This window comes from Narcine bancroftii, unplaced genomic scaffold (genome assembly GCF_036971445.1).
Source record: "Narcine bancroftii isolate sNarBan1 unplaced genomic scaffold, sNarBan1.hap1 Scaffold_117, whole genome shotgun sequence".
NCBI classification, from domain to species: Eukaryota; Metazoa; Chordata; class Chondrichthyes; order Torpediniformes; family Narcinidae; genus Narcine; species Narcine bancroftii.
This window is the reverse complement of record NW_027211852.1, coordinates 636,988-660,660: the sequence shown is the minus strand read 5'-3', so window position 1 is coordinate 660,660 and position 23,673 is coordinate 636,988. Positions and strand designations below refer to the sequence as shown.

Sequence of the window (23,673 nt, the reverse complement as noted above, 5' to 3'; positions counted from 1 at the left end):
TGTTTGGCAATTTCTGCAGTTCCAATGGAGAGTGCATCAGGTGGTGGTGGGAGGAGAGGGTAGTGCCGTCGAGGGAGTCACAGAAAGACATAACCCTGTTAAAAGAGGATATGAGTGAAGCAGGTTAGATGTAGCAGGTTATAGGATGGTGCTGAAGTTCGAAGTGTCCGAGGATAACATGTCCAATGTGGCAGCTGATGGTGGTAAGTGAGAAACCTGAGGGATTCTGTCATTGTTCTGCTGGAGAGGAGGTGGGGTAAAGGCAGAAAGCGAATTGGAGATATGGGTGCAGGCTTTTTCAATGACAGTATGGGGGATTCGGCAATTATTGAAGAAATAAGACATTTTGGGTATCCTGGTATGAGGACCTAAACTTGGGATTTTTACAGGCCCAGAGGACCCCAAAAGCTGGCAGCAATAGAAAATCACCAAGACAAATGGATACTTAAACAAACATCATTTTTAATTTTCTTTAAACAAAAAAACAGGATCAAACTTTAATTTAAAACTATTAACTTAATAGCCTTATATTAACCCCTTCTAATTCTAAGCGCTGGTGTTTTTAATATGTATAAAGTTCTTTGACACAACTCCAAGTTCACCGGTGTCTATCAATTCTTAAACTGTGCACAGAATTCAACTTTTATGAATTTTCACCAAGCTCTGGTGCTTAAAAGTAAATGTTTACCCTCCAGGAAGGCTCTTGTTGGTTTCAGAGAGGACTTACTTGGTCATTGGACACACAAAGACTGATTCCCTCTGATCAGCCACTTTGGGGTCTTGCCAATGAAACCCATCATGGTTTTCCAAATGATAACCTCTTCTGCAGGTCACCATAGAGTTCCTTTTGTTTCCCTTATTTCAGGTGAAACACTCAAGCCAGCTATTTCCTCTTGTATGGATGACAAAGTTTTTCAACAGGCTGAACTGAGAACTCACAACCCGTGTTCAAAATGGGTTTCAACAAGATGCCAGCTTGCCATCTCACTCTCTCGCTCTCTCTCTCTCTCCCTCTCTCTCTCTCTCTTAGAAAAAGTCTATTTGGTGTCATCTCTCTGCTTGCAAAACCACATGAACTTCTTAGAACAGCAAACTGGAACATGCTTTTGAAATTCTTTAGCAAAACTGTCTCCTTGTTTTGTCTTTGCAAATGTTCTCGGTGCCTGCATGACTCACTCTCAGCAAAGCCTTTGCAATTTAAATAAGAGCTGTTTTGTGAAGTGTTTGTGTTTGTTTGTGACCTCCACGACTCCTACAATCCATCTCTTTCAAAAACATATTTATATACAATGTAAAATGTATAATCATTGGAGGAGTTGTGATAAAACCAATGGTGTCCTTGCAAACTAAAAGTGGGAAGAGGTATACAGTGAGTTCTGGTGAGTGGAGTTTGTAATAGTTGAAACGTGAAACTCTCTCTCTCATTCAGGAGACAATTTACTGTCAAGTAATTAAAGTGTCATATCACATAAAATTGCTTTTTTCCTGCTGTCAGGTAGACAGATTCACCATTGGCAGAAATTGCTGAAATGACTCTTGTAGTCTGAGAAAGAAGCAAAAGAGAGTCATGCTCTCCCTCCCCCCCCACCCCCCCACCCAACCATCCCAAACCCTGAGCCAAGTCACTGAGGGTCTGTGGATTCTCTTTCAATGCTCACAGACCATCCAAGTCAATGGCAATGTGAGCTCCACTTTTGAATCTCTGACACGATTAGGAACCATTTCGCACCCACTCGTATCCCAAGTCTGATACCTGATACACTTTTAGCCAGTTTTGAACCAGTCTCTAGCAATCCATAGCCTAGTGTGAGTTCCTTGACTACTTTGTCCGGAAGCCCATAGCCTGCATGGGTTCCTCTCCTCAAGTCACCAACAGCCTGCCACCTATATGGGTCCTTCAGCTGCAAAACCCCTCACTGGTCTGCTTCCATGGTCACTGACTCGTGGAATGAATCCTCTGCTTCTCAGATGTTGATGGGGTGTGGTCTTCCTGTTTTCAGGTGCCCTGTGTTAGTCGGAGATTCTTACATATCTAGAGGGATGGAAAGGGCATTATTACAAATTGAAGCTTAATATTTGAATATTCAGGTGCTAAATTTGCAAAAGCATCGAGTATATATTTCTCAACCTAAATGTAATTTTTACTAAAGGAATACAATTTTGAATGTTTGCATGTCATCTTGGCATCTCTAAAAATATATCTGATTTCCAAGTAAGTGCAATACATTTCCTCATCACCGCAAATGCTAATTTAACAAATTTCAATTGATATATTAATAGTTTTAATTTGGGCCTTATTCCTTCAATATTTCCTAATAAAAATAAAGTTGAATTTTGCGGAAAAACAACGCCTGTAACTTGTTCCACAAAATTTGTAATTTTCCCCAAAAAGATCTTGCATTAGGACAAAGCTAAGTTGAATGCAAGAAAGTTGCGACATCTTCACCACACCTCAAACATTGATCTGATAATTCTGATTTTAGTCTATTCATTTTCTCTGGTGTAAGAAGTAACTGTAGAAGAAAAACTAGTTGTGAATTCCGTCCTCACTGCTGCAGTGTGGAACGCTGGACACTAGTTCCAGACTGCTGAGTTGAAGTGAATTAATACAACTCCACTGGATCACATGATCTCTGTTTCCAAATCAGCTTCCTGTAGAGCTTTTCAAATCCAAGTGCGAGTTACTTGACTCTAGGTGCAGCTTTCAGATAAATTCCTTGCTGACATTTGCTACATGACTGTTGTAAAAACAATTATACTAAACTAATTTATATCTTACATTGAGATCCTTATATGGATTTACCCATATCTGCCAATCAATTACAATATTCAGATCCATTTCCCACCTTTGTCTGGACTTATGAACACATCGAAGTAAATTTTTTAACAATTCCTCTTTATAAGGAATTTCTATTTCAGTACAACATGGTTGGTCCTAACTTATCCTTCAAATATGCTCTTGGGTGGAAATAGCAAAAAAAATTGCTTTGAGTTATATGATATTTATTTCTCAGTTGCTCAAATAACATTAATTGACCCCTTTCATAACAATCTTCAACATTTATAATCCCCTTACGAAACCAGCTATCCAGAAATTGATGATCCTTTGAAAAAGAGGCGAAGATTTTGAATCAAAGCCATTCTGGGTGATGTACATCCACTTAAACCAATTTCATCATTTATTTTATTCCATATATTAATCAAATGTTTCAACAATGGTGTATCTTTATCACCAACCATTAATTTCGATTCCCACCTAGATATAAATTCTTCTGCTTTTCCTCTCTTTTATTTTATTTGATATAATTTTAACCCATGGCAATTATTCCCTTTCAAACAAAGAAGCAAGAAATTTCATTTGAGCAGCTGGACACTAATTTTTAAAATGAGGAAGCTGTAGTCGTGTCAATGTAGAATTTGCATTGAGAGAAACGCAGCTGTCTTTAGCTACCTCATTGAATTGGCTAAAATGGCAGAACATGAGAGCAAATGTCCCGGAGGAGTGTGGGTCACTTATAACGTGGGATTCATTCGGAAATGTGTTCACATGACATAAACTCATGATGCAGACTGTTTTCTAAGAATGGAATACAAGAGGAAGGTTGACTAGGTCTCCAGCAGGATATAGATTACAAGATATAGGAGCAGAAGTCGGCCCACGGCCCAACTTTCTCCCCTTAACCCTTGATTCTTTGATGAATCAAATACCTGTCAATCTCTGTCTTAAATACACCCAATTACCTCATTTCCACAGATTCATGACCCACTGACAAAATCAATTCTACCACATCAGTTTTAAATTGACACCCTTTTATCCTGAATTATGCTCTCTTGTCCAAGCATCCTCCACCATGGGAAACACCTTTGCCAAATGGACTCTGAACAGGCCTTCCAGCATTTGAAATGGCTCTGAGGTCCCCCTTATCCTTCTGTACTCCAACTAGTACAGTCGAAGAGTCGACAATTGTTCCTCATACACTAACCCTTTCATTCCTGATATCATTCCAGTAAATCATCTCTGGCCTTCTCCAACACCAGCACATCTTTTCTCAAATACGGCACCCAAAACTCTAATTCAGTTTGAATGGAAAGGGAATTCTCTAATAACACAAACACAACAGTTAAATGATATTATGTCTTGTTGAAAATTACAAAAAATTATTAAAGAGTCAAATAAAAATTTCAAAAGATGCCGGGGCTCATTTATGGACCATTATCATAACCGAAAGAATTCGGGTTGTTCTGCTGTGTTATGAGAGCAGAAGATCCCAAAACCCACAGCAATAGATATTCACCAAGACAAATGGTTACTTAAACAAAAGTTGATTTTAATTATCTTTTAACATAAAAATGGAATTACACTTTAACTTACTTACTTTACCTAACTTACCCCCCTTCTAATTCTAAGTGCACCTGTGTGTAAGTTCAGAAAAGTTCTTTGGTTCACAGTCCAATCTCACTTCTCATTCCTCCAAGTTCACTGGTTGCAGGCCATTCTTATACTGTGCACAGAATTTAACTTATATAAAGTTCACCAGGTTTGGTGCTTGAAAGGTAAATAATTACTGTTCAGAAATGTTCTTGTTGATTTTCAGAGAGAGCTGTGTTGTTCAGTGAAGTATTAGGGTGTTTTTTACTCAACATACCAGCATCTGAAGTCCGTTATCTCTTCAGAAAAGTTCAGATAGCTTTAGCATGGAGCAGAGTTGAGCCAGCATTGCGCAGGTATTTAAGGGAATGTGTGGGCAGGCTTTGTTCTGGACAAAAATCTCACCAAATGACACCTCTTGAAATCAAGATTCAATCCATTTTGAGGAATAGAACAGGAGTTGTTCAACAAGAGCCTGGTGTTCCCTGAGGAGTTTGCTTTCAATTGTGGAAATAATTTTTTTAAAAAGCCCGTAATCTTCCTGATGCAGATCTTTGTATTTAACTTTCAGGTTGCTCTCTGTTGTTAACTTGGAGGCCTTTAATGGGGTGTCTGGGTGGAATCTTTGCTTTAACCAAGCAGTTCTCTTGCAATTTTCGAGCTGTAGGATGCGGTGCAGTTGCTTGCAAGTTTAGCAAGTGGGATTATGATGTGAAACTGCAAGTCACAGCGTGATTTTTGTTTTTGAAAATGCAAATGTGAAAATTTTAACTTTGGTCTCCTTGGTTTGCTTAAGTTTACAGAGGAGACGTTGGGTCAAGCTGAGAAGATAGAGTTGGATGCCCATTAGGCGAATCGACTGGGCAAAGCAGAAAGTACAAAACAAGGGACTGAAAAAATAATGAAGCAGACTGAAGTGCCGTTGAACCAAACCCAGGTAAAGAATTTAATTTTGTGCTGTGTACTTAAGAGACCAAACGATTTAGGCTTTTAGTGGTGACCTATTTAAATTAACAAAATCTGATTAGAATTGAAGTTTATGGAATGTTTGGAAGTTACCACAAAAAAATGGAGCATATAAATTAGATGTTGTAATTAAGGTAAATGAACAATACAATGAGCCTGGTGTCACAGTATCTGCCTCCCTCTACCATACATCGCCATTAAACCTTCTCCCCAATATGAACCTGATGTCACAGTATAGGCCAGAATTTATTGTACATCACTGTTAAACCTTCTCACTACAGTGAATCCGGTGTCAGCAGTATCTGTCAAAGTTAACTGTACATCACCTTCAGCATGCTTCCTACTCTGAGCCCGGTGTCACAGTTTCTGTCCCAGTCTACTGTACATCACCATTAAACGTTCTTCGCACTGTGAACTTGTTGTCACAGTATCTGACACAGTTTATAGAACATCACTGTTAAACTTTCTCATGACTGTGAATCCTGTCTCACAGATTCTGCCTCATTCAAATGTACATCAATGTTAAACCTTCTCCCCCCTGTGAACCTGGTGTTACAATACCTACCTAAGTCTACTGTTCATCACCGTTAAAACCTACCCACTGTGAATCTAGTGTCACAGTATCTGCCACAGTTTATTGTACATCTTGTTAAACATTCTCCCCACTGCGAACCTGGTGTCACAGTATCTGACACAGTTTATCGTACATTAATGTTAAACATTTTCACTCCCGTGAACCCATTATCTCAGTATCTATCTCAGTTCACCGTACATCACCGATAAACATTCTCCCCCCTGTGAAGCTGGTGTCAGAGTATCTGCATACATCTATCGTACATCACCGTTAAACATTCTCCCAGCAGTGAAAACAGTGTCACTTTCTCTGTCACAGTTTATCAAACAGAACTGTTAAACATTCTCCCCACCGTCAACCCTGTCCATGTCCCAGCATCTCAGTTTCTCGTGAATCACCAGGAAATCTTTTCCCCACTGTGAGGCCGGTTTTACTGTACCTACCACAGTTTATCGTACATCACCATTAAACCTTCTCCGCACTGTGCACCTAGAGTCATGGTATCTACCTCAATTCACTGTATATCATCATTAAATCTTCTCCCCACTGTGAATACAGTGTCACAGTATCTGTCTCAGGCTACCATACATCACTGTTAAACCTTATTCCCCACTGTGCACCTGGTGTCACAGTATCTATCTCAATTTACCGTACATCACCGTTAAACCTTCTCCCCACTGTGAACCTGATGTGACAGTATCCACCTCAATATAAGTTATATAGCCCATAGACCTTCTCCCCACTGTGAACCCAGTGAAATAATATCTGCCTCAGTCTTTTGAAAATCAACATTAAAATTTCTCCCCACTGTTAACTCTGTGTCTCTGTATCTGCAACATTGTATAGCGTGTCACCTTTAAACCTCTTCCGCACTGTGAACCTGGTGTCACACTACCTGCCACAGTTAACTGAACCTGACTGTTAAACCTTCTCACTAATGTGAACCCGGTTTCACAGTATCCCTCTCAGTCTCCCATCCCCTCTGTGAATTGGGTATAACAGTATATGCCAGAGTTTATTATACATCACTGGTAAACCTCCCCACTTTGAACCGGGTGTCATATTATCTGTCTCCATGCACTATACATCACCATTAAAGCTTCCCCCCACTCTGAACCTAGTGAAACATTATCTGACACATTTTATCATACAACACTGTTAAACCTCTCATTGCTATATAACCATATACAGCACAGAACAGGCCAGTGTGGCCCCACTGGTTCATGCCTGAACAAATCCCCACCCTCCAAGTTCCACTGACCAGCACCTGGTCCATACCCCTCCAATCCTCTCCCCTCCATGTAATTATCCAGTCTTATATTTAATGTAAATAACGTCCCTGCTTCAATCACCTCTGTTTGAAGCTTATTCCACATCCCAAACACCCTTTGCGTCAAGAAATTCCCCCTCATGTTCCCTTTATAATTTTCCCCCTTCAACTCAAACCATGGCCTCTGCTTTGAATATCCCCCACTCTTAATTGAAAAAGCCTATCAACGTTTACTCTGTCTGTCCCTTTTAACATCTTGAACACCTCCATCAAATCCCCCCTTAATTTTCTACGCTCCAGAGAAAAAATCCCCAGGCTGCTCAACTTTTCTCTGTAACTCAAACCCTGAAATCCTGTCAACATTCTCGTGAACCTTCTCTGCACTCTCTCTATTTTCTTTATATCTTTCCTATAATTCGGTGACCAAAACTGCACAAAGTACTCCAAATTTGGCCTCACCGATGCCTTGTACAATTTCATCATAACATCCCAACTCTTGAATTCAATACTCCGATTTATGAAGGCCAACATTCCAAATGCCTTCTTCACCACTCTATCTACCCGAGTATCAACTTTGAGGGTACTATTTACCATAACTCCTAAATCCCTTTGTTGCTCTGCTCTCCTCAATTGTCTACCATTCAATGTAAATGACCTAATTAGATTTGCCTTTCCAAAATGCAACACTTCACACTTATCCGTATTAAATTCCATCAGCCATTTCTCAGCCCACTCCTCTAGCTTTCCTATATCTCTTTTTAAGCTATGGTAATCTTCTTCACTGTCCATAATACCACCAATCTTTGTATCATCTGCAAACTTACTTATCCACATCACTACCCCTTCTTCCAGATCGTTAATATATATAACAAACAATAGTGGACCCAGGACTCATCCCTGAGGAACTCCACTAGTCACTGGCCTCCAATTTGACAAACAATTTTCTACCACTACTCTCTGATACCTCCCATCCAACCATTGCTGAATCCATTTCACTACCTCCTTATTTATATCTAATGCCTCTACCTTTTTGCCTAACCTCCTATGGCGAACTTTGTCAAAAGCTTGACTAAAGACTAAACAGACAACATCCACAGTCTTCGATTCATCAATCTTTTTTGTAACCCCCAAGAAAAACTCTATAATGTTTGTTAAGCATGATCTACCCCTGACAAAACCATGCTGACTACTACCGATCAATCCCTGTTCTTCCAAATATTTGTAAATGCCATCCCTCAGAACACTTACCATTAACTTACCCACCACAGACGTCAGACTCACAGGTCTATAATTTCCAGGCTAACATTTGGACTCTTTCTTAAACAGCGGAACAACATGAGCCACCCTCCAATCCTCTGGCATTACCACCATGACCAGTGACATCCTAAATATCTCTGTTAATGGCCCCACTATCTGTACACTAGCCTCCCTGAGTGTCCTTGGGAATACTTTGTCCAGACCCAGAGATTTGTCCACCTTTATCTTTTTTAACACTGCCATCACTACCTCCTCGGTTATCCTTATATGATTCATGACCTCTCCACTATTTTTCTTTACTTCAACTGGTACAATATTTTTTTCCCGAGTGAATACCGAGGAAAATAAATCATTTAAAATTTCCCCCATCTCCTCTGACTTCTAACAAGGGGTCCAATTCTATCTACAAGGGGTCCAATTCTATCCCTCACTAATCTTTTACTTTTAATGTACCTATAGAAACCCTTTGGATTTATTTTTACTCTGCCTGCCAAAGCCTCTTCATGCCTCTTTTTGGCCTTTCTAATTTCTTTCTGAAGATTTTTTTCTACACTCCTTGAAGTCCTCTTTCAATTTCTCATCACCCTGCTGTTTATACCTCTTGTACACCTCCCTCTTTCTCCTAACCAAATTTCTAATATTCCTCGAAAACCAAGGCTCCGTCTGACTTCCAGCCTTTCCTTTCATCCTCACTGAGACACATCTACTCTGTACTCTCTACATTTCTTTTTTGAATATTCTCCATTTTTCATTTATTTCCTTTCCTGAAAAAATCATGTCCCACTCAATACTCCCCAAATCCATTCTTATTCCTTTGAAATTTGCTTTTCTCCAATCCAGAACCTCAACTTTAGGCCCCTCCTTCCTCTTCCCTAAAACTACTCTAAAATTAATAGAGTTGTGATCACTAGACTCAATTTGTTCTCTAACATTAACCTCAGACACCTGACCTATCTCGTTCCCTAACAGGAGATCCAGTATTACACCGTCCTGAGTTGGTTCCTCTACGTATTGATTAAGAAAACTATCTTGTACACATTTGACAAACTCTAGCCCTTCCAGCCCTCTTACTGTATGGGTATCCCAATCAATGTGAGGGAAGTTAAAATCTCCCATGATCACTACCTGATGTTTATTACACATATATGCTATCTCCTTACAAATTTGTTCCTCCAATTTTCTTGACCCATTTGGTGGTCTATAATACACTCCTATTCATGCCCTCATGCCTCCTCCACCCCTCAATTCCACCCAAACTGCCTCACTGGACGATCCCTCCAAACCATCCTGCCACCTCATGGCAGTAATGTCCTCCTTCACAAGTAGAGCAACTCCTCCCCCTTTTATACCCCCTATTCTATCACATCTAAAACATTTGTATTCTGGAATATTGAGTTGCCAGTCCTGTCCCTCCCGTAACCAGGTCTCACTAATTTCCCCCACATCATAATTCCAAGTGCCAATCCAGGCTCTAAGCTCATCTACCTCGTCACTCTGCTTTTTGCATTGAAGGACATGCATTTCAGTATCTGTCTCAGCCACTGGACAACAACATTAAACCTTCTCCCTACTGTGAAACTGATGTCACAGTATCTGACACAGTTTATTGGATATCAGTATTAAACATTCTCACTACTGTGAAACAGGTATCACTGTATCTGCAACATTGAATCGTGTATCACTGTTTAACCTCCTTCCCACTGTGAACCTGTTGTCAAATTATCTGTCTCAGTCTACCATACATCACCGTTGATCAATCTCTCAACTCTGAATCCATTGTCACAGTATTTTCCACATTATAACATACATCACCATGAAACCTTTTCCCCACTGTTGACCTGATGCCACACCATCTGCTGTAGTTTATTGTACATCACTGTTAAACCTTCTAACTACTGCTGTGAACCCGGTCACACAGTATCTTCCTCATTCCTCCGTATATCACCGTTAAACTTTCTCCCGACTGTGAACTCGGTGTAACAGTATCTTCCTCAGTTTGCCGTACAGCGCTGTTAAACATTCTCACCTCCGTTAACTTTGTGTCTCAGTATTTGCCACAGTTTATCTTATATCACCGTAAAACCTTATCCCCACTGGAAACCTGTTGTCAGATTTTCTGCCACAGTTTATCATACATCACTGATAAACCTTATCTCCACTGGAAACCTGTTGTCAGATTTTCGGCCACAGTTTAACATACATCACTGATAAACCTTCTCCCCACTGAGAACCCAGAGTAACTGTGTCTGCCTCAGTCTGCTGTACATCACCATTAAACCTTCTCCCAACTGATAACCTGGTGTCACCGTATCAGCCAGAGTTAATCGTACATCAATATTAAACCTTCTCACTTCGGTGAACTCATTTTCATGGTATCTGCCAACATTTACCGGACATCACTGTTAAACCTTCTCCCTAATGTGAACCCACTGTCACAGAATCTGCCTAAGTCTACTGTACATTAATGATAAATTTTCAACCTACTGTGAAACCGGTATCACTGTATCTGCAAAATTGAATTGTATATCACCATTAAACCCCCTTCCCACTGTGAACCTGGTGTCACAGTATCTGCCCCAGTTTATCTTATTTCACTGATAAACCTTCTCCCAACTGTGAACCCGGTGTCACAATATCTACCTCAGTCTATCATATATCACCGCTAAATCCTCTCCCCACTGTTTACCCAGTTTCATAGTATCTATCTCGGTCAGCCATACATCAGCGTTAAACCTTCTCCCCACAGTGAACCCGGTGAAATAGTTATCTGCTTCAGTCTCCCAAAAATCACCATTAAAATTTCTCCCCACTGTTAAATCTGTGTCTCTGTATCTGCAACAATATATCTATCACGTGTCACCTTTACACCTCCTCCACACTGTGAACCCGGTGTCGCAGTACCTGCCACAGTTCATTGAACCTCACTATTAAACTGTCTCACTAATGTGTACCCGGTTTCACAGTATCCAGCACAGTCCACCGTACATCTCCGTTAATCCTTCTCACTACTGTGAACTCATTGTCACAATATCTGCCATATCTAGCGTACATTAAGTTAAAAGTTCTCCCCAATGTGAACCATTTGTCACTGCTTCTGCCATAGTTTATCGTACATCACAGTTAAACCTTTTCACTGCTGTGAACCCATTGTCACAGTATCTATCTCATTATCATTAAATCGTCTCCCGACTGTGAACCTGGTGTCACATTATCTTATACAGTTTATCGTACATTAGTGTTAAACCTTCTCACTGCTGTTAACCCAGTGTCACAATGTTTGTGACAGTTTTTCGTACATCTCCGTGAAACATTCTCCCCACTGTGAAGCTGAGGTCAGATTACCTGCCTCAGTCTGCCAGATACAGCACCGATTGCTCTCAGCCAAAGGTGCTGTAGTTGAGTTCGGGTGGCCAGAGGTGTCTGCTCAAGAAGGCCAGGGGCTGCCATTGCCCTTCAATGAATTGCTCCAGTGCGCCCCCTACTGCTGTGCTGGAAGCATCTACTGTGAGAGTGGTGGGTGTCTCTGGCCTCGCGTGTACCTGAAGGGTGGTGTTGGCCAGTGAGTCCTTGGCCCTCTGGAACACCTCCTGGATGTCTCTGGATGCTCTGCTCAGTGGACCACCCCACAGTATCCCATCAAGCCTAGAGTCTCTGTGTCAGCAATTCTCTGCTGACCACTGGCTGATGGCTTTGTGGTCAAATGTGTTTGTTTATGAAACCATTCCCTGGAAGGTGATAGGGCAAAGCCCTGCTGACTGGGACATTGTGCGGCACCAGGGCCAGACAAATCTTTCGCAACACCTGAGCCAGGTAGAACCTCAGCACAGAGCGCCATTTGGTGCCCTTGCACTTTGGTTCCATGCACAGCCACACACAATGATGGCCATGCTGGTTACACCCTTGTCCCCATTGATTGACCACGTACATGGACCCCCACAAGAATAGGAAATCTGTTTTGGGAATTGCCAGGGTGGAGGTGTGGGGATGGGCCAAACCTGCCCCACGTGCAGCAGTACTGAGAGTTCCTTTCACCTTGCAACTGATGATCAGGTTTTATCCGATTGAAAGATTTGGGCATCTTTGTGCTTCTCCCTGTCTCCTAGAGCTGGGGGTCTCTGTACTGCTCCCCATCTCCTTGAGTTGGTGCTTTGTTCTCCACCATCCCCACAAGACAACCAAGACCCTTGGATGGAGGGTAGAGGCGCAGAGAGATCAGTGAGAACACAGGTAGTTTCAACAGGGTGGGGTCTATCCAGGTGCCTGATAACAGGAGGAACCAAGTGGGAAGGAGGATGCAGGTCATTCATTAGCAAGACATTGCGAGAGAGTGGATTCCTCGAACACTTGAGGGGAGAAGGCGCTGATCGATCCATTGGTTTAGGTGGGCCAGAGTCTTGATATGGCAGCTGACTGGAATTGTCAGCGGGATACTGAGACTTGGTAGAGGAGGGGAAGGAGGGTGCAGTAGTGTTCTGATGAGAGAGTGCTGAGGGAGAGGTAACATTGGTGGAACCTCAAGGCAAGCGACCCCTGATTGTTTGCAGGGATGGGATTTGTAAATAGACTCATAGATATCCAGCACAGAGCATCTCTGTCCCCCTGCCATCACGAAGGAGATATGGAATAAAAGCAGGACAGCCAGGCAGCTTCTTCCCACAGGTCATGAGATTGACAAGGCAACCTGAACTGGATGGGAGCAAAGAATGAAAACAGGGAGAGGAATATGGACTGATTACAACTCAGCCAGCAGAAGAGAGGGGCCGAAGGGCCTGATTCTGTGTTGTCTATCTGGACCAGCCTTTTGGATTCTAGCTTTAAAAAACCCAACCATTTTTAAATTTAATAATAACGGTACAGAATGAATGAAGAGACAAGAAGTCTGTCATGCAGCGAGCGTCTAAGGCACTTCCTGAAATGGAGGATCTGAAACCATGGGAGGTTCTGGCCGGACTGAGGCCCGACTTCTGCTAGAAGGAGGAGAAAATAAGCAGGGATAATGTGGGGGAAGGGGTGGAGAGGGGAGGGAGTAGGGATGGCTTCCTCCGTTCACCTCCCCTTTCCTCCACCCCGTTCCCTGTCCTGCATAAACTTGTACTTCTCACTTTGTTCGTTTGAGATTGGTCACAGTGTTTAAGCTACCAAAAGAAAATAGATACCCGCACTGAGAGCAGTTCAGTTTATACAAAGGTTTATTACAAATTCAAAAGCTGATTTCAAACTACAATATGCAAGCCCTTCCCAATTATACTTATCAACGCCTGGACTGGTCCCAACTGCCGAAGCGAGGCAACGACTGCACACTTGTAGTAGGTTGTCGGGCGCCGGTAGCAGCTTCTCCACCTCCCTCGACCAGGACGTTAGCTGGACTCCAGAAATTCTTCTTCTTGCTGACAGATGTTGCCACCTCTCAGAGAGTCTCAAACTTCAGCAGCGGGACCATGGCTTATATTACCCAAAAACTGCTTACCCAAGCACCAATTCCCAGCACAGTAAGAAAGATAAGCGAGCAAGCTAGCATATTAGGCTTCGATTGAATAATATAATTCTCAGCTTATCACTTTGAATACAATGTTATTTTGCATCAAGGCTAGGCCTCTGACAGTCTGTGACCAAAACAAGTAGAAACATTAAATGTTCTTGGTACACAGATGTCCTCTTGTCAGATAACTGCATCTCTGGCCCCTTGGTGGAATTTAGCTTATGTCTGCTGATTGTAAAAAACAAGCAGGTTCTCAGCCTTGCAGAAGCAAAGTCTGCAAGAGTATAAAACACGGTTTAAATCTTCCATTACATTCCTCTCCCCCTTTCCTTCCCCCGCTCGCCTCCCAGCTCCCCTCCCCCTTCCCATTCCCCTACTCCTAACTCTAACCCCTAACAAACCCTAACCTTAACACTACTGATACCCCCTATTCTCCACGTCCCCTAACTCTATCTCTTCCCCTATGCTGTCCCCTAACCCCACCCTAATCCTACACACCCACAACCCTACCCCTTACTCCTACCCTTACCCGCTTCCATTACCCCCTTTCTCCTACCCCCTTCCCCGACCCCTCCTTCCCCTAGGTTAAGGTTGGAAGGGGAAAGGGGGAGGGGGAAGGGGAGGTGAAGGGAGGAGAGCTGGGGTTAGGGCATAGGTGTGAGGGAAGGGCAAGGTGAGCAGGAGGGGGTTGGGATCGAGAAGGGGTAGAGGAGAAGGGGGGGGAGTGGGTGACGGGACATGGGAGATGCAGGGAATGGGGTTGGCAGGGCCAGAGGGAGAAGAAGGGGAGGGATTCAGGACATCATGATGTTGTCCGACCTCTGATCAGCTGGGTTGCAATGTTCTTCTGGACTCGTGTCTTGTCTCTGAGATCGCTCCTTCTCCTGGGAAGATAAATATGGGTGATAGAGATGCTGTCTGCGATGCCTGATCACGATGACTTTGGAGGGTCCCAACTCTTCCCCCTTCACCCCCCTCCCTACCCCTGCACACTAGGGCCTTTCCCCTTCCTCTGCTTTACCTGAGGAAGTGTGTTTTGGAGAAAAGCACGATCTATCTCTGCAGAGCTCAGAGCACCGTGTCTCCATCAGGCAACACCCTGGTTCACCACGACATGGCAGCAAGATGCTGGACAAATCATGGATGGATTGGTCGAATCCCTTCAGCTGACCCATATGAACCTACCCCACAACGATATTACCCTTCCCTCCCTCACACCAGTACCTTCTGTTTTTCTTTTATTCCTGTCCCCATATTAAAATAATTTTCATGCCTTTTATGGACCAGCCTCCGCTACTACCCCTGGCAATGCATTCCAGGCACCCACTACTTTCTGTGTGAATAAAATGTACCCCTCACATCTTTCCTAAAGTTCCCTCCTCTCACCTTATTTAGACGACTTCTGGTATTCTCGCCCCAGGAATGCACACAATATGCCAAGAGTGGTCTGACTCGAATTTTATACATCTGCAACATTACCTCTCAGTTCTTGAACTTATCCCCTGACTCCTGAAAGCCAGCACACAATACACCATCTTAAACTCCCTCTCAATTTTCACAGCAACATTGAGCGATTTATGTAGCAGGATCTAAATATTTCTCTGTCCTGCACACTGTTCATAATCCTGCCATTAACCAAGTGCTCTGCCCTCACGTTCTTGTAATTCGCATTCAATAAAGAAATTGGTCTATATGAAGCTACTTTTAATGGGTCTCCAATCTTCTTTGGAATAACTGTTATTTGTGCCCTTGAAACTGACTCTGGAAATAAACCTGTACCAGTTGCTTGTTTAAGTACATCTGATTTACAGGATTGAACTCCATCTGTCACTTCTCAGCAAACTGGATGACCTATGACAACCTTCTACACTGTCTACAACATCTCTACCTCTGTGTCATCCCCTGACGTACCCACCCTTCCACTCCCATCATCATTCATAAAAATCACAAAGAGCAGGGGTCCCAGAGCAGATCCCTTTTGAGCGCCACTAGTCATTGTTCCATCTACTACTACCATCTGTTTTCTGCAGACAAGCCAATTCTGAATCCATACAGCCAAGCCTCCATGGATCCCATGCCTCCTGATGTTCTGAATGAGGCCACTGTGAGGACCTTGTCAAGCACCTTACTAAAATCCACGTGCAGCGCATACACACCTTTACCTTCATCTATTTCCTTTGACACCTCCTCGAAATACTCAATTTGACTGGTGATGCAGGACCTGCTCCTCACAAAACTATCCATTAGTTTCCCCAGCATGTTTGTGCATTGCCCTCGGACTCAGCATCTGCAGACTTCCTGGCCAGTCCCTCCCTTACCCCTTCCCAGAGCTTCCGCATCCATTACAACATTAAGCATTGCTGCCCAGTACTGCCCAGTACAGACCTTTGTAAACGTTCTCCACAACCAACTAACCCTTACCCGTACCACACCCATAACTATGGGTGGATTGAATATCCAATTAATTTCTTTCTGAAGTAATGTATCATGAATTTGATGTTGATTCCAATTTTGAATAACTTTTCATAATTCTCGTTCAGCTCCTTTAAAGTTAGATCCATTATCAGAACATAATTCTTTTACTTGACCATGTCTAGGAATAAAACGCTAAAGAACATTAATAAAAGAGTCTCTGTCAAGCAATGACGCTACTTCAATATGAATTGCTCTCATAGTTAAACAAGTGAAAATAACTCCATATCGTTTTTCAACACTTCGTCCTCACTTTACTTGCAAAGGACCAAAATAATCAACTTCCACGGATGTAAATGGGAATTCATCAGGTGAAACTCTGTCCTGTGGTAAATCTGCCATTTGTTGTTGTCCAGGTTTTCATTCTCTCTGTTAGTCACAAAGAGATGAAACCTCATGATTTCATTATTAATATATTTAAGCACTGATGTTCTATCAGTCCAAAACACAGGATCTGCTAACTCCATCTGTAATTCTCTTCTTAACATAGCGTCCATTTTGCTCGCCATAATAGCAGCAGTCAATTCCATTCAAGGTCTGATGACTGACTTTAATGGAGCCACTCTGGCTTTTCCCATTACAAATCCACCATCTACTCGCACTTGGGTTATTTCACAGGACTCTGTAACTGACAGGATCAAAACCACCTTCACTTACATCAGAAAAATGGTGTAACTGAGCAAATGTGGCCACTCCAAAGTCTGTTGACGTCAAAACTTCCAAGTATTTGAAGACGCTCAATCTAATTTTTCCAATCTTGTGCAATGGATTCTGGATTAGTTTCATCCCATCCAAATTTTCTTCTGCACAAAACTGGTATTTGGCCGGGCTGATCATTAGGTTGAATTCGGCCAGTCGGGAGAAGAGGGTGTGCAGGTGAGACTTGTGTTGTGTCCAGTCTCTGCTGGCGACAAGAATGTCATCCAGATAAATGAACACGAAATTCAAATCCCTGCGCACCGTATCCATGAGGTGCATTATGTCTGGGCGGTGTTCTTGAGCCTGAAAGGCATGCATAAAAATTCGAACATGCCGAAAGGGGAGATGATGGATGTTTTGGGGATGTCATCTGGGTGCAATGGGATTTGATGGTACACGCACACCAGATCGACCTTGGAGAATACTCTCACACCATGCAGATTGGCCATAAAGTCCTGAATGTGAGGGATGGGGTAACGGTCAGGTACTGTCATGTCATTAAACCGTCGATAATCTCCGCAGGGGCGCCAGCCATCGGAGGCTTTTGGGACCAGGTGGAGCGGCGAGTCCCAAGGACTGTCGGATGGACGAATGATCCCCAGTTCCTGCAGATGCGAGAACTTCTCTTTCGCTATCTGGAGCTTATCTGGTGGGTTTAACAGTAATGTACGATAAACTGTATCAGACACTGTGACACCAGGTTCACAGTTGGGAGAATATTTAACGGTGAGATACAGTAGACTTTGGCAGATACTTTGACACCAAGTTTTCAGTAGTGAGAAGGTTTAACAGTAATGCATGATAAGCTGTGGTAGATACTGTGATACCAGGTTCACAGTTGGAAGAAGTTTTTACGGTAATGTAATATTAACTGTGGCAAATAAAGTGACACCAGGTTCACATTGGTGCAAAGTTTATGGTGATGTACGGAAGACTGATGCAGATATGGTGACACCGCATTCACAACGAGGAGAAAGAATATCAGTGATGTGCAATAAACTGTGGAATATACTGTGACTCCAAGTTTACAGTGGGGAGGTTGAACTGTGATGTACGATAAATGGTGGAAAAAACAGTGATGAATGGGTCAACTTGGGGAGAATGTTTAACGGTGATGTACAGTCGACGACTTTGGCAGATACTGTGACACTGTGTTCACAGTACTGAGAAGGTTTAACAGATATGTATGGTAGAATAAGGCAGATTCTGTGACTCCAGGTTTACAGTGGTGAGAAGGTTTAAAAATGATGTACAATAAACTGGCAGATACTGATACTTGGTTCACAGTGGGGAGGAGGTTAATGGTGATGTACAGGAGACTATGTAGATACGTTGATACTGGGCTCAGAGTAGGAAAAAAAAGCTTTATTGGTGATGTATGGGAAACTGAGGCAGTTACTGTGACACTGGGTTCATAGTGGGGAAAATGTTTGACAGAGCTGTACGATAACCTTTGGCGAATAAAGGGACACCAGCTTCACATTGGGGAGAATTTTTAATGATGATGTACACTAAACTGTGGCAGATACAGTAACACCAGGCTCACATTGACGAGAAGGTTTACTGGTGATGTACGGTAGACTGGCAGGCTCTGTAACACCGAGTTCACAGTAGTGAGAAGGTATAATAGTGATGTACGATAAACTGTGGCAGATACAGTAAAACCGGTTTCACAATGGGGAGAAGGTTTAATGGTGATGTGTGGTAAACTTAGGCTGATACTTTAACACCAAGTTAACAGGGTGAGAAGGTTTAACGTTGATTAACGGTAGACTGAGACAGAAACTGAGAGACAGCATTCACAGTAATGTGAAGGTTTAAAAGTGTCATAAACTATGTCAGATACTGTGACAAGATGGTGCAGAGGGTAGACGTGTGGTTCCACCCTTTCGCAGTTAGACTATTAAATGCTCGATTTTAAAAGTTGTAAAAGTGATTAAAAATACTGTTTATAGACTTTGGAATAGTGGAGGATCGAAATGGCTGCAAATGTGAAAAAATCGAAAACTCAGTTACAGAAGAAATTACCTTACAAAAGTGTTGAAGAACTGAGGCCAAGTTCAAGTTGAAGTAACAGAGTTGTCGACTGGAGTCTCCAAGCCTCAGAGGATTCCTGCCCAGCTAAGTATTTCGTCGGCGCTAGCTTAGCGATGAATTCAGCGGTTTCGACTCGTGCACTCGTGAACACAGGCGTGAGGGCGAGCCAGCTGAACGAGGACAGGCACGTGAGCCTGCAGCATTGCCTGGTGGTCAGGAGAGGTACAGTGTAGCATCAGATGACGCACCTGCGCAGTCGGTGGCCCTACCGGGCATGTGCAGTGCGTCAAGGGTATACAAACCTTTGGAGAAGGTGTGGGCTGTGGGGGAGCCTGAGCGACGGTGAACTGACGAGGTCGCTCACTGTTGAGGTAGGCATGCTGTTGTTGAGTGTCCAGACCTGCAGCCGCACTGGAAGAGGACCTACTGCTTTGGAACAAGAAGAGAGCTCAACTTCATTAGAATTTGAAGAACTGGGGACTGCGGCAAAAGAAGGTCAGCCTCAAAGGCAGGTGATGGATCCTGGACTGGATTCTGTGTTTCCAATTCTGGAAGGGATTGCTCAACTCATGGAAGATATGGCAAATATGTCAATGCAGATGACTCATCAGATGACTCAAGGATTTTCGAAATGAAAACTAAAATGAACACTGTGTGTGAAGAAATAACTTTTATGAAGCAAGATATTAATGTAGTTAAGAGTGATGTTACGAGATGGACACGATCAGTGGATACTGTGCAAGATCATTTTAAAAAGATTGAGGAGGCTTTCTTGAATGCAAGAGTCAAGTGGAGCGTAATAGAGAAAAAATGGAAATTGTAGATTGGGGGATTCAGAAGAAGGAATTATTGAAGAAGTTTGACTCATTAGAAAACCAATGTCGTAGAAATAATGTTAAGATAGTAGGTCTTCCGGAAGATATGGAAGGTTCGGATCCGGTGAAGGTTTTGAAGAAATGGATCCCAGAAGTGAAGGGCAGGTAATTCGTTCCAGATGGACTGGAATTAGATTGAGTGAACAGAGCGTTAAGGAATAAACCGTTTCCAGGCCAATTACCACGAGCAGTTTTGATTCGCTGTTTTAAATAACAAGACAGAGAGGTGATACTCCGATTGGTGGTGCAGAAAACATGGCAAAATCAGACTCCACTGATGGTTCAAAATAATAGGGGTTTTTTAATGCAGATCTGAGTCAAGAAATTATCAGAAGAGACCGAGAATTTAATTCAGCCTAAGAAGTATTGTGGCGAAAGGGATATAAATTTGCTTTTCGTTATGCGGCAGTATTGAAAGATTTTTATGGGAATTTTCAATCTCAGTTTTTTGAGAATGACCATGATGCTTTAATATTTGCTAATTCATTGCCAGATGTACGAGGAAATGGGTGATCGTCACCATTGTCACCAAAGGGAAGGGTCAATGGGAATGGAAATGGGAAGATTGGAAAATATGGAAAGAATGGGAAAAAAGTTGAATGGATGCAAAGTCTTCTCGATATTGACGATCTGGAACAATCATTGGGACTGGAATCACTGGGTTGAATGTTTTTGTTTCAGGACTTTGTGAAAGTCTGACTGGGGGTGGGTGACACTGAGTCCTTTAGTCACCTGCTACTTGTGGACTTTACCACACCCAGATTTTTAGGGGGCTACTACTTTTGAGTATCTTGTTTTGCGATTGATGTTTCTCTTTTTTTTGGAATTTTTAAAATAGGTGGGATTCGAATACAGTGAGACTTAGAAGGGGAGTATTATTTTATAGTAGGATTCACATTTGTGAGAAGGTTTTAGAGTGATATAATATGAACTGTGTCAGATACTGTGACACTAGGTTCACAGAGCGAGAAGGTTTAACAGTGATGTATGGTATGTTGAGGTAGATAATTTGACACCAGGAGTAAAGTGGGGATCAGGTTTAACGGTGATGTACTGTAGACTGAGGCAGATACTGTGACACCAGATTCACATGAGAATAACGTTTAATGGTGATGTGCGGTATGTTGAGGTAGATAAAGTGATACCAGGTGCACAATGGGGATAATGTTTAATGGTGATGTATGGTAGACTGAGGCAGATACAGTGACACCAGGTTCACAGTGGGGAGGAGGTTTAATGGTGATATACGGGAGACTGAGGCAGAACTGTGCCACCAGGTTCACAGTTGGAGAAGGTTCAACAATGAGGTAGGGTAGACTGAGACAGTTATTGTGACACTGGGTTCACAGAAGTGAGGAAGTTGAAAAGTAATGTCCGATAAACTGTATCAGATACAGTGACACCCATTCACAGATGTGTAAAGGTTTAACGATGATGTATGGTAGACTGATAAGAGATACTGAGACAATGGGTTCACAACATTAACACAGTTTAACAGTCATGTACAATTAACTGTGTGAGATACTGCGACACCAGGTTCAGAGTGGGGAGATGTTTTAACGGTAAAGTACAGTTGATGTTGGCATATACTGTGACGCTGAGTTCAGGGCAGTAAGAAGGCTTAATGGTGATGTGCGTTAAACTGAGGCAGATACTTTAACACCAGGTTCACAGGAGGAAAAGGTTTAATGTTTATGAACGGTAGACTGAGGCAGAAAATGTGAGATGGATTCCACAGTAGTAAGAAGGTTTAACAGTGATTTACTTTAAACTGTGTCAGATACTGTGACATCATGTTCACATTGGGGAGAATGTTTAACAGTGATGTACGGTAAATTGAGATGGATATCGTGACACCGGGTGAACAGTGGGGAAGAGGTTTATCAGTGATGTACGATAGACTGAGATCAATCCCGTGACACCAAGTTCACAGTAGTGAGAAGGTTTAACGGTGATGTACAGTAGACTGAGGCAGATACTGTGACACCAGGTTCACTTTGGGGAGAAGGTTTAACGGTGATATACTGTAAATTGAGATATATACCGTGACACCAGGTTCACAGTGGGGAGAAGGTTTAACGGTGATGGACGGTAGACTAAGGCAGATTCTATTACACCAGGTTCACAGGGGGGGGGAGAAGGTTTAACGGTGATATACTGTAAATTGGGATATACACCGTGACACCAGGTTCACAGTGGGGAGAAGGTTTAATGGTTATGGACTGTACACTGAGGCAGATTCTATTACACCAGGGTCACAGAGGGGAGAAAGTTTAACATTGATGTACGATTAACAGTGTCAGATACTTTGACATCAGGTTCATATTGGGGTGGCAGGCAAAGTGACACCAGATTCACAGTGGAGAGAGGTTTAATGCTGATGTATGGACGACTGAGATCATTACTGTGACATTGGCTTCACAGCAGTGAGAAGGTTTAACAGTAATGTACAATACACTGTGTCAGGTACTATGACACCAGGTTCACAGTGGGGAGAATGTTTAATGAGATGTATGATAAACTGTGGCAGATTCTGTGACAACAAGTTCACAGTGCGGAGAATGTTTAATGGTGATGTACAGTAGACTGGGACAGATATACTGACGCTGGATTCACTGTAGTCAGAAGGTTTAACAGTGATGTACAATAAACTCTGACCTATACTGTGACATCAGGTTCATATTGGGGAGAAGGTTCAACAGTGATGTACGGTAGAGGGAGGCAGATACTGTGACACCAGGCTCATTGTATTGTTCATTTATCTAATTTATATGCTCCATTTTTTTGTGGCAACTTCCAAACATTCCATAAACTTCTATTCTCATCAGATTTTGTTCATTTAAATAGGTCACCACTAAAATCCCAAATTGTTTGGTCTCTTAAGTACGCTGCACAAAATTAAATTCTTTACCTGGGTTTGGTTCAACGGCATTTCAGTCTGCTTCATTATTTTTTCAGCCCCTCGTTTTGTGCTTTCTGCTTTGCCCAGCCGATTTGCCAAATGGGCATCCAACTCTGTCTTCTCAGCTTGACGCAATGTCTCCTCTGTAAACTTAAGCAAACCAAGAAGACTGAAGTTAAAATTTTCACATTGGCATTTTCAAACACAAAAATGACGCTGTGAGTTGCAATTTCACATCAAAATCCCACTTGCTAAACTTGCAAGCAACTGAATCGCATCTGGTTTGCATAATGTACACACCCCTTTTCGGAAGAGATAACGGACTTCAGATGCTTGGACGTTGAGTCACAAAAACATTAATGATTCCCTGAACAACACACCTCTATCTGAAAACCAACAAGAACCTTCCCGAGTAGTAAATATCAACAAGACATAATATCATGTAACCATTGTGTTTGTGTCGTTTGAGAATTGCATTTCCATTCAATCAGAATTAGAGTTTTGGGTGCCATATTTGAGAAAAGATGTGCTGTTGTTGGAGAAGGTCAGAGATGATTGACTGGAATGATATCAGGAATGAAAGGGTTAGTGTATGAGGAACAATTGTCGACTCTTCGACTGTACTAGTTGGAGTACAGAAGGATATGGGGGTCCTCAGAGGCATTTCAAATGCTAGAAGGCCTGGACAGAGTACATATGGCAAAGATGTTTCCCATGGTAGGGGATTCTAGGACAGGAGAGCATAATTTCAGGATAAAAGGGTGTCAATTTAA

General features: G+C 42.5%; 1 long non-coding RNA gene across 2 annotated transcripts; it reads right to left on the bottom strand.

Annotated features, from left to right (window-relative positions):
• Positions 1-442: 442 nt before the first annotated feature.
• On the bottom strand, positions 443-22,989 carry LOC138750333 (uncharacterized). 2 transcript variants are annotated; one of them, XR_011349266.1, is made up of 4 exons: positions 22,910-22,989; positions 14,735-14,799; positions 13,685-14,189; positions 443-2,032 (listed from the first exon to the last, which is right to left on the bottom strand). It is a non-coding gene; the product is annotated as an uncharacterized lncRNA (long non-coding RNA). The 2 variants fall into 2 exon arrangements; XR_011349265.1 differs by lacking the exon at positions 22,910-22,989 and adding an exon at positions 19,115-19,595.
• Positions 22,990-23,673: the final 684 nt, after the last annotated feature.